Raw genomic sequence first — 10,983 nt, 5'->3', positions numbered from 1 at the left:
TGCAAAATAGCAGAATCAATCAAAAAGTGACACATGGACAGAACATTAAATGGAAAAGACAACTGAGACGACAATATTGTCATACGCATTGATTATGGCAAAAATTCCTTTTTTACGAAGGTCCACTTCCCAATTATTTAGTTGATAAATAAATAAAAAGTGGGGGGACTATCTGTATTGGGAAAAAAAAGTTGAATTTATATTGAAGATGACGTGGCGTGATACGTGGACTGGTCAAATGGTCAAAGCGTAACAATTGAGAAAAAGGTACGGGAGATGACAGGTACGGGAAGAGGAAGTGAAACAGGCACGAGAAGCAGTTTAGACACGAGTCTCGTACCAATTCAAGTCATTTAAAGCCAATGGATCGAAAGGCATTGAAGACATGGATCTGAAGACAAAAAGGAGTCCAAATTCAGTATTAAATACCTGATACGTTAGAAAATTGGTATTTAATAGGAATGATTGTATAACGGCTTATTTAATGTTATTTATTGTCCATAATTGTCTCATTAAAGCTTATGTTTCATTCCTTTACCTAGAATCAACTATAAAAGGAAGAAGTCTCATCATTTGAAGGGACACGAAAAGATCATTGACATCATACTGAAATACAAACTTGTTTACTGCTTTATTCTTATTCTCAGAAAGCTTATTATTCTTTTTTGGTCTCTTGATTATCAGTAACCCGATTTTTCATCTCAAATTCTAGTTTTGTCCAAAATATTATTTTCTGGTTAAACAAAATGGCCATGTGAAGAAGTATTAATCTAATATCACTTTGCATAATACATCTTTGGTCAAGTAATGTTGTGAAATACTTATAAGATTAGTGTAAACAGACATGATCTTGATTTCTTGAACTCCAGCACGTCTTTCTTCCAGGTGGATCAAGGTCATCTCCAGCAGTAAATCCTCCACTACTTTTTTTTTTCGGTTTCTACTCGATATTCGGTATTCATACCGAGACCCCAACTAATTCAGATACGTATAACGTAAGGTCCGTTAAAGAGAGAAAGCACTCTCCAATACGATATTTTTCAATATTTAGGACTCGAATTCAAGACCTTTAATTAAGGGTAGGCAGGGGCGGACACACGTTAAGCGAGTCGTCGGAAAACTTTACTAAATATATGTGTTAATACTGTGAGAAAATGGATAAGTGGGAAGAAATGACATCATTTGATATAACTATTTATCTCCTGCCGCATTGGTTATGTGCATGACTTTGCTCTAAGAGGTCAGATAGGTTTGAATCGCAACTAACATATATTTTTTGTAAATATTTAAGAGAGCTTCTATAATTAAAAATTGTGATAGAGTAAAATTAAACTCATGACCTACAACCTGCATAACGTTGTATATTAAATACAATAAGTCTGATTCGTATCATTCTGCTCAATAAAAAGAATAAGGGAAGTTAAAATCCAAAATACTGGAAGAAAATGAAAATTACAAGATGTATCTATTAATATTAATACTATATTCCATCTCAAATAAGTTAGAGTCGGTTATATAAATCTCCGACCATGTCCCAATTTATGATATAGTTATAGATAAAATCTAATCTTTTTTTTTGGTAATGTTTGGGAAACTATTTAGAAAAAAATTGAATGTTTTTCTACAAAGGAAAGACGAGTATGAACAATTGTTTCTTTCTTTTTTCAAAATATATTTTTGTGACCGTGGTGATTTTCACTCGAATTATATAGCTAGGCGAATTTTACCAACCACAGAAATTATTCACCAAATGAAATTGAAGCCATAAATTTCATTGACGGATGGGAAGTAGTTTTACTAAGGAAGGTGTGGTCCTTAGTAATTTTTGTTAGGGAGCGCTTTATCCCCCAATGTGGGACTTTTCGGCGCGAATCTGGATTTAGTCGGACCCCAATGTGGATACCGGACACCGGGTGGGAAATAAAAAAAAGGAAGGTGTGGTCCTTGTGGATATTATGTACTGATATTTTGTAATATATTATTTTATTTAAAGAAAAAGAGTGGAGGGCAAAACTCGAAAGCAGATATTTATTATATAAAAAAAATATCACGCGGAAAAAAGGTTTTGCCTTAGACCAACAAATCTTAGTCTCGTGATTCTAGTGGTAAGGTCCTGCCAATTTGTTTGATATCATTTGATTTTTTTCACTAAAAAAAAATTGACACATAAATTTAATAATTATCAAAAGTATTCTTGTCAATTCCTAAATATATATTCCCTTCATTACCATTTATATCATTATATTATATGATGGTATTGATTGGATATGAAATTTAAGTAAAAAATTGGCTATAAAAACATTATTAAAGGTAAAATGGGATATTTAAAGTTAAATTTATTCAAATATAAGAATATATCATTCTTTTTTAATCAGAATGATATTAAAATAGTGTTGCATAAAATATAATTGAGGTAGTATCTCATTACTGGTAAAATTGAAATTTTAAAATATTAAGAGTTTTTAAAAATTGAAAAACTTCAATTTTTCACATGAAATTCAAGAGAAAAAACATTTTGGATATAAAAAAGTTATTCAAGATATAATGAGATATTTAAAATTAAATTATTTTTAAATATTAAAAAATATCATTCTTTATTAATCAGACTAATATAAAAAATAGTTTCACGTAAAATATAATAGAGGAACTATCTCATTACTGGTAAAAGTGAAATTTTAAATTTTAAAAGTATTTAATAATTGAAAAACGTCAATTTTTTCAAAACAACAAACAATATATTGTCAAACAAATTGAGATATCGAGATTTATGAATAAGACACAAAGGAATATTATTTTTTTTTAAATTGGAAAAACTATGTAATTTCTTAATCATTTAAAAGGTTAGCCGAAAAGTACTAATCCAAGAATTAAAGCAAGATTTGGAAAGTTCAAGCATCCCACGTGCTTCGCGTTATGCTTCCTACCTTCAGACGTCAAATGTCAACCACCCATGTTCCATCTTTTGTATGGGCGACCTTTTCTTTATTAAAATGTTACACCAATCATTGTTGTTATTTATTATACGGAAAATGACACTGTATAGTCGCTCTCAAAATAATAGACAAAAAAAATACTATATATTTTTGTATGTTTTCTATTATGCATATACATATTGTATGTTATATATAAAAAGTTATACAAATTTTATATACTTTTTCGACTACTGAATGTAAATAGCTTATGGCGTGGACCAAAAGTGATAATACCCCTTTATTATTTAGGGGAGGAGCTAAAGCAAATAAATACAAGTTCAGATGAATTCAATATTTTTGTTTTAGAAAAATTTACTAAATATGTATAAATATTTAATTATGTATTTAGTAATTAAAAATAAGCTATGAATTTAGTCGCAAGTTCAGAATCCGATAAATTTTAAATTCTCAATCCGCCTCAGCAAAATTCCTAAGGATAAAAGTTTAACTATCTAAGCCTGACAACTAGCTTTGCCTTCGGTATACATCTGGAAACAACTTCTTAGGTTACCAATATAGTGTATAGCCTAGATGGAGGCAGATTCAGAATTTATATTTAATGTGTTTAGCTTTTAAGACTTTTACTATTGAATTTATTATATTTTTAAAGTTATAGGTTCGAATTTAATGCTTATCTAGATTTTAGTAGGTTTTTACATATAAATTCATATTTTATATCAGAAGTTATGGGTTCGGTTGAACTCGTAGCCAAAAACCTACATCCGCCCCCCGAGCCAATAGACACTAGAAACAAATTAAAGAAAGAATCCCAAATTATGCTCGAATGTTGATAGAAATGGATATTACTCAGCTCATACCAGATGCATTGAATATAGAGCATCCTGATGGCAGGGAACAACTAGTGGACTACGAATGGAAGCCCAGATTATGCCAGGAATGTAGTCAATTTGGTCATTACAATGGTGAGTGTAAATTGGAACAGCAAGCATTGAAGAAGAAGAAGAAGAAGAATAGGAGGAGGAGGAGGAGGAGGAGGAGGAGGAGGAGGAGGCCAAGAAGCAGAAATTGGAGTGGAGAACTAAAGATATCACAGCTAAGGAGATAGAACCCACTAATACTGGCAAAGTAACTAATGACAAGGAAGTTCCACAGGAAGCTCCACAGGAGGTTCAAATACAGGTTAGGGAAAGAGGCAAACAAGCAATGGTATATCATGATAGATCAAGTAAAGAAGACTAACCAAGAATTGATTATGAGGAGTTGACCAAGAGAAATAAGTTTCCCACATTAAAGATTTAGGAGAGTGAGCCTCATGACATCAATGGAGTTACTGAGCATAGTCAATATCAGAGGAAGATTAACAAAGGGCATACTCCAACCACTATGCCACCCTCATGATATTCAGAACATGGAATGTAAGAGGACTAAACAAATCCTTTAAGCAGAGGGAGTTTAAAATATTCTTAACAACAAATAGAATTGATATGGTAGGGTGTTTGGAGACTCGAGTTAAACAGAAAAAAGCAATGATTAACCAAAAGAAGATAGGTAGAGAATGGGAATTTACTGCAAACTATTTTGAAGCACCTAATGGTAGGACCTGGTTGGGCTAGAAGACAGCAAATGTGAGTCTAGTGATGTTGGAGTACTATTCACAACTGATTCATTGCCATGTACAAGGTAGAAACTCTGCATTCCAGAGCTATATAACTATTGTGTATGGGAAGCATATAATAGCAGATAGAAGACCTTTGGGGGATCAATTGAGGAACATCAATGCAACAACTAGAGGTCCTTAGTTTATCATGGGGGACTTCAATAGTGTCTTTTCAGTGGAGGACAGATTAAATGGGGCACATGTGCACCAGCTTGAAGTAGTTGATTTCAAGCAATGCATTAGTGACATTGGTGTAGGGCTAATAGCCAAGAAAGGGGCTCAATTTTCCTGGAGTAATAAGAGGGGAGCTGAAGATAGAATATACAGTCATATAGACTAGGTGTTTGGTAATGCTGAATGGTTTTGGTCTTATGCAGGTGTGGAAGCCATCTATCTCCTGCCCGGATGCTCTAACCATACACCTATTCTAAAAACTAAAATACATAGGGTGCCTATCAAGAAGCCATACAGATTATTGAATGTCCTGTTACAACAAGATGAGTATAAGAAAGTAGTGAAACATATATGGGGTCAAGCCATACAAGGGCACACTATGTACACCATCTGTAGGAAACTGAAATTGTTGGAGATACATACTAGGGGATAGGGTTGTGCATAATTTGATAAATACCGAATTACCGTACCAAAATCGATAATTTTGGTATTTGGTATTCGATATTTTGGTATTCAGTATGGTATTTGGTTTAAATTTTAAAAAGTATTGGTATTAGGTATGGTATTTGGTATTTTAAAATGAAATACCGAAATACCGATGTCGTACCGAAATATATATTATATTACACAAAACACATATTATTATGTCACGACCCCAAAATCCCTCCGAAGGAGTCGTGATGGCACCTAGTTTTTAAACTAGGTAAGCCTAACATTTTCAGAAATAACATTGATATTCACTAACTTCAAATTAGATAACTCTGGACAATTACAATTTCCAAAGGTACAAGTCATAAGCCTTTCTAGGAGTAGTTATACATAATAAATGCATCACTGTTCCAGAACAAAAAGAACAAATGGAAATAAGTAAAAACGAAGGTGACTCCGAGGCCTGCGAACGCAGCAGCAGGTTTACCTTGAGTCTCCACCGCAGCGTTCCGCACAGCTATTTCCGACCAAATACCTGGATCTGTACAAAAAAATGTATAGAAGTGTAGTATGAGGACACCACGGCGGTGCCCAGTAAGTATCAAGACTAACCTCGGTGGGGTAGTGACGAGGAACAGTCAAGACACCTACTAGTCAAATAAATTGAACAGGATATGATAATGTGCAAGATAAAATTAACAAAGTAATATCAATAGCAGGGGAAAATCCAACTACAAATAGTAGAGACAATAAAGGGAAACACGGATAGTAACAAACGATAACCAAGTAAATTAACACCAACATAACTGGGACAAAGACAAGTAAGAATATGTTCAAACAAAGAAGGCGATGCCAACTCAATCAATCACATCATTTCTAATACACAATTCCGACCATCTCATTCCTCGGTATCTCATGTCATAATACCAAGTTCCACACCTTTAGTACACATGGCACCTTGTGCCCACATATCTCTATCTCACTTTGCGCGACATCATCCTCATGCCACTTAGTACATAGGGTCTATAACCAATGCAGTAAAGATGTTCAAGGAGTCTCATTTATATAACATAAAGCAGATTACGACTTCTAAACCAATTAGGAAATCAACAAGAAAAGATGAAGTTATTTTTAGAAATCATTTGAATAAAGAAAATACCCTTTTTAAATCAAATACAACATCGAATGAACTATTACCATTAATATAGAATTTTAGTAAAAATTAAAACTTAGTAGAAATTCCTTTTTAAGTAAGATTCAACATCATCAGGTTAAAGAAAATTTAATTGAGAAACTAATTGAAATAGACCATAACATTTATAGGAATTTGAATTATTGAAAGGTGTATATATATACACGGTGGGTTCAAATTTAAAAGTCATTTATAGCGACGTAGTACTACTTACTTTATTTTAAATCACGATACTACTAATAACTTAACACGACCGGAGGAAGTGATTCAACGTAGTAAATTTACTTTAAAAACTAATTCACTAGAATAGTAGTTTCAGGGAAAGAATTCAAGTAACAACGGCAAGTCAACAACTCAATGCTAATAACCCGACCCTCAAAACTTAGTGAAACCCGAAATACAAATCGTCAAAGTTTTAAACAAATGGACCAGGGTCTTCTCAGTATTCAGCTATAACCAAATCCTAAATGAAATGTAAAACCACTGAATAACTTGTACAGTCAAAGAGGAATACATAAGCACATATATCTATTGATGCGGCGCCCATCCCGATCCCACCAATCCTCCCTTATTCCTCTGTAACAATTACAAGAAAAGTAAATAATATATATTTGTTGCGGCGTGCAACCCGATCCCACCAATCCCCTTATTCCTCCTTTAAAATTACAATGAGAGTAAATAGTATATATATCACCATATCAGTAACAACATAATCATTCACCCTTATTACTCCTTGTTGCGGCGTGCAACCCGATCCCACCAGTCCACCCTTATTACTCCTCAATATATATATATCACCCTTATTCCTCCTGTTACGGTGTGCAATCCGATCCCACCTGTCCACCCTTATTACTCCTTGTTGCGGCATGCAACCCGATCCCACCGGACAACATCAATTCTACCTTATTCCTCCTTAACATATCAACAACCAGACATAGTTTAAAATTAACAACAACAACAATTCAACAACCCAATCACAAGGATTTCTACCACCAAGAGTATGAGTACACGGCAACAAGAGAATCACGGAAAAACCAAGGAGCACAACAACTTTTACAAAAACAACAAGACATATAAGGCATGTGATAACTACACCGGCAACCACAATAATTTGGACACATAGCATATAGGCACGGGGTCATAGAGGAATTTTACAATTAAGAATAACAAAATAATAAGGAGGACAATCACTCCAATTAAGGCAATTAAGGGCCAGGTAACAAGTAAGAATTAGAGGAAAGTTAACAATATTGTATGGAGCATATAGAGGTAAAACAAGCAATTAGAAAACACAATCATATCGGAAAACTTTCCACTTAATGAACATAAGGGCCTAAGAACTCTAAAGGCAAATTTTCCACAAATAAGTCCGAGCACACACTCGTCACCTCGCGTGCACGGACTACAATAAGCATAGAAGACTCAAATCCTAAGGGGGAGTCCCCCACACAAGGTTAGGCAAGATACTTACCTCAATTCGGCCAATTCAATATTTAATTTAGCTTTTTCTTTACCAATTCATCAATGCTCGGCTCAATCTAGCCAAAAATGACTTGAATACATCAAACAATGCAAGAGAAAACAACTTCAATTAACAAAGCTATGATTCTTATACAATTTGTAAAAAGTCAAAAAAAGTCAACTCCTCGAGCTCGCACCTCGGAACCCGACAGAATTTACAAAAACTGAATACCCATTCCGTTACGAGTTCACCCATACAAAATTTATCAAATTCCGATATCATTTGGTCTTTCAAATCATCATTTTACATTTTTGAAAGATTTCACAATTTTTCCCAAATTTTCGCTTAGATTCCTGTGAATTTGATGTTAAATCTAAGATATAACCACAAAATATAGTTGAAAATTGATTAGAGACACTTACCCAATGATTTGGTATAAAAATCTTCTCTCAAAATCGCCTACTCTCGGACCTAGGGTTCAAAATATGGAAAAATGAAGCTAAGAGTCGGATTGCTCAGCTTTTAGCAGGCTGCAGATGTCGCATTTGCGACACTGGGTTAGCAAATGCGAACTCGCAAAAGCGAAGAATACTTCGCAAATGCGAAGCCTGAGCTGCCCTGACATTATTGCAATTGCGATAAATACTTCGCAAATGAGAAGAAGGGGCCATCGCAAAAGCGGCCCAAATGTTCGCAATTACGAACTTCCCTTGCCCAGATGGTTTTCACATTTGCGAGACTGGCTTTGGAAATGCGAAGCCTGCCAGTCCCAACCTTTTCCGCAAATGCGATACAAAGCCCGCAAAAGCGGTGGTCGCAAATGCGAGATCAGACAACAGAAAATCAGAAATTTCCTTCCAAACACTCTGAAACGCTTTCAAAACTCATCCGAGCCCTCAGGGCTCCAAACCAAACACCCACACAAGTCTGAATACATAACACAAACTCGCTTGCGCGATCGGAACACCAAAATAACCTCTAGAACCACGAATCCGATGCCAAAACGCATGAAAATCACTATGAACTTCAAGAATTGAAATCAAGCATCCGAACCCTATCAAATCAACTCCAAACGACGCCAAATTTTTCAGGTAAGTCCCAAATAACATAACGAAGCTGTTCCAACTTTCGTAATAGCGACCTCGATAACACAAAAATCAAGTATGGGTCAAACCCTCTCCATTTTCCAACTTTCGCCGAAATGCCTCAAATCACCCTACGGGCCTCCAAATCCAAATCCGAACAGAAGCCTAAGTCCAAAATCACCATACGAAGCTACTGACATCATCCAAAACTCATTCCGGAGCCGTTTACTCAAAAGTCAAATTCCAATCAAATTCTCACCGCTTAAGCTTCCAAAACTAGAGTTCTTCTTCCAATTCGACTCTCATTCATCCGGAAACAGAATCCAACCATGCACGCAAGTCGATACACATAATATGAAGCTACTCGTGACCTCAAACTGCCGAACCAAACGCAATTGCTCAAAATGACCAGTCGGGTCGTTCCATATTAGTTATAACATAAATATGCAAATCTAAAATTTTACTTTCCTTTATTCTTTAAGTTAATCAGTTAACTCTAAGCAACTAACAAGACATTCTAATGATCAACTTTATTCTTTTATGTACAGTTTTTTCTCTCTAGGTTGATATGTGCTAGTTTTGGACAAAACTTTTGTCAACAAATATTTTTAATTGTGTACTTTTGAGTACTTTAATTTAGAATATTACAGTCTATGACTCTATGCACTAGCTAGTATTCAAACCGAATAATCCGAAGTTACCAAACTGAATAAACCGAAATCGAAAGGAGATACACCGAACCATATCGAATTTAGTTACGTACAACATTGGTATTGCATTTTAAGAAATCGAATACCAAAAATACCAAATCGAAATGTCTAAATACCGTATGGTACCGACCAACAAACACTCCTACTAGGGGACTACAAAGAAAATAATCATCAGTGGTGGTAAAGCTCAAACAATTAAGTGAGGACCTCCAGGATACACAGCAGGCTCTGAATGATGATTACCTTAACTCACAACTGATTGAGCAAGAGAAGAAGAATATGTTGCTAATCAAGAAATGGGATGCTATCCATGAAAAGATCCTAAGGCAGAAGTCAAGGGCTATATGGATTACTTATAGAGATTACAATACTAAATACTTTCATGCACAACTGAAGGTTAAACAAGCAATGAATAAAGTCACCTTTATTTGTACAAAACATAAAGTGAGATTAGCATAACATGTGCATATTCTACAAGAGTTTATGCAATTTTTCAAGAAACTGCTAGGAGAGGTTGCTCCGGTGCTACCTGGAATTGATAGCAACATAGTCAGGGATGTCGCTTGCTTATCACTTGCACAACAACAATAAGTGCTAGTGTCTTTGACAAGAGAAGAGATTCTAAAGGCTGTGCAAGGCTTGCCACTAGACAAAGCACCAGGGATAGATGGTTACCCAACTGAATTTCAAAAGAAAACTAGCAAGTGGTGGGTGAAGCTGTTGCAAAAGCAATACTACAATTTTTTGAAACGGGAAAACTACTAAGGTAGATCAACTGTACCACTGTCACTCTCATCCCCAAGGTGGCAAATCCAAATTATGTAAAAGAGTTCAGACCCATAGCTTGCTACTCTACAATGTACAGAATTATAGCTAAGATACTTACTACTAGGCTGAAAATGGTTGTTGATTACCTGGTGGGGCTTTCCCAGTCTGCATTTATAGAAGGGAGAAACATTTTGGACAATGTAATACTAGCTCATGAACTAATCAAAGGGTATACATAGAAAGCAGTATCACCAAGATGTATGATTAAGGTGGACATTAGGAAGGCCTATGACTCTGAGCTTCTTGAGAGATCTTATGTTGGAACTTGGGATTCCATATAAAATGGTTAATCTTATTATGGAGTGTGTAAGTACAGTTACTTATGCTCTACTGATTAATCGAGGCTTAACNCAGGCAAGAAAGGTTTTGAGGCAAAGTGACCCTATGTCACCTTACCTCTTTGTATTGGTGATGAAATATCCGAACAGATCTTTGAAGCAGCTCAAATCAAACCCAGACTTCAACTATCATCCTAAATGTTCAAAGCTGGGAGTGGTACATATTGTTTTTGCT

This window comes from Nicotiana attenuata, unplaced genomic scaffold, assembly GCF_001879085.1.
Source record: "Nicotiana attenuata strain UT unplaced genomic scaffold, NIATTr2, whole genome shotgun sequence".
Lineage (NCBI taxonomy): Eukaryota > Viridiplantae > Streptophyta > Magnoliopsida > Solanales > Solanaceae > Nicotiana > Nicotiana attenuata.
This window is presented reverse-complemented; position numbering follows the sequence as displayed.